At 38.7% G+C, this 2,051-nt stretch overlaps 1 non-coding gene across 1 annotated transcript; it reads right to left on the reverse strand.

Moving 5' to 3' along the window:
* Nucleotides 1-1,098: 1,098 nt before the first annotated feature.
* LOC148296354 (small nucleolar RNA Z278) lies at nt 1,099-1,213 on the reverse strand. Its single transcript, XR_015834235.1, has one exon. It is a non-coding gene; the product is annotated as a small nucleolar RNA Z278 (small nucleolar RNA).
* Between the last annotated feature and the right edge of the window lie 838 nt (nt 1,214-2,051).

A 2,051-nucleotide genomic window follows, 5' to 3' on the forward strand; every position in this document is an offset into this window, starting at 1 on the left:
ACGGCCAGCAGCGCAGAACCCACGATCAGGGCGGCGGCCGAGATTTACCAGGATTCATGGGGTCACACCACCATGCTTCACGATCCCAAATGTCGATTGGACTACCCACTTGTTCTAATCAGGCTCCACCATGCAGATTTTCAGCCTCAATTACTCCTCCAGGAACTCTTCCTATAAATACAAGGCTCAAGTTACATTCAAAGGGTTCAAACACCAAACCAAAGCCTCCCATGAAGCAAATTATATTTTCCTGTAATGCACTTTCAATATTTTTACTTGCTTTCCTAGGAGTAGTGTTAGAATTGTAAGGAAAATCCGTTCATCAATATATCATACGACCCTTAATTTTCAAGGCGCCGGAGCACCATCTCTGTTGATCTCTCATTCACCCCATATATCATACGACCGTCGCTCCCTGAGCAACGCGCCGGAGCACCGCCCAAAACCCACCATCAATACCACCACTAAACGGCCTTGTAGCTCAGGCCGTGAACCTGACGGCCGAGATCAGTTCCTCTCTTAGCCACAATCGTTTGATTATGAGTCGAACTCAAACAGGCGCACCACTTAACCATTTCATCCACATCACCATCTCGACGCACAGTAGACCGTGCTGGCACGCCCGCGCACAACCGCAACCACATCCAAAAGAAGGAAGCCACATGTTAACGCATATCCCCTCGGCCCGGATCACCAGGCCGTGAGATTTGCGCCGCCAACACATTCTTTGCCTTTTGCTTTATATATATAGATAAAAATAATTAAATTTAATAATAAAAAACATGTACACAAAATTAAAAATAAGAAATCACATGAAGATACCATAAAAATAGTCCAAAAATTCACAAAATTAATAATAACATGAAAATTCTTTTAAGTATGCTCAAATGATCAACAAATACTTATGTTATGTTGCTTTATTTGCCATCCACTCTTTAAATATCTCAGTAGCCAAATTATCCCTCCATGCAGACCATCCTCATATCTCACTTCCTCTACACGTCAAACACGTTGGATTGTAACATCCTTAGCACCTAATCTTATCATACAAACCAAACACACAAACACTGGATTTTGATGCAATAATTCAGATTAAAAACCTCAGTTAAATCCATTGATGTCATATGAAATGTAGCTTCACCGAGGGGTACTCCCTGAAAACAGGGTCTCAGTTCCACTACACCTTAAACAAGCGGATGCAATCATCCTAGGTCAGAACAACAAAATATTCAAATCAAAATTGTAACAAGAAGATTTTCAAAACATAAAACAGCAGATCAAGCAACTGACACAAAAACTTTTCATTATTAAAAAATAAAAATATGACTTTAGAAAATTGCTTTTGAACACAACTAACTCATAAGACTTGAAAAAATATTTTAAACTGATAGTAATAAGGACCAATACTTGAAACTGATGTTCATAATCTCCAATTAATCACCCCAAAAAATAGCTAACATGCAGTCTTTGCTAGCACATTCAAAATGCATAGTATGAACCCAAAATTCAGACTTGTTGGTCCAACACTAAACTCTAGAAGATTTGTTCACAATATCCCATTCTTCTTCCAACAAACAAAAGAATTAACAAAACACAAAAACCCACCCCCATCATCATCATAGCCCTTCTGCATATATCTTCCACCAAAACAGCAAACTCACACACTCCCCTAAAAACCCTAATCCTCCGAAACCCATTTTACAAAAACAAGAAAACTCCAAGTCCAAGCTCCCCCACCCCATCAGTCAAAGTTTCAAACCACACCCTAATAGCCAATAATTAAAACACTTTGAATATATATTAGGCCATGATAGTCTATGCCAACCCTACTAAATCTAGAATTTTGAAGAGAAAACATACAGAATATCCAACTAATAGTATTAGATTACCAAATAGCCCTTTCACTGCTTGCTCAAGATCCAATACTTATGGGTATGAAATAGCTGATAGCCAAAACCATGGCCTTGAGAAAGAAGACCAACGTACAAATCACTAAATCATTTTTGGGAAGAAAAAAGGGCAAGAAACCTTATACTAAATATATGCATAAC

Source organism: Prunus avium, chromosome 2 (assembly GCF_965620075.1).
Source record: "Prunus avium chromosome 2, drPruAviu1.hap1.1, whole genome shotgun sequence".
Lineage (NCBI taxonomy): Eukaryota > Viridiplantae > Streptophyta > Magnoliopsida > Rosales > Rosaceae > Prunus > Prunus avium.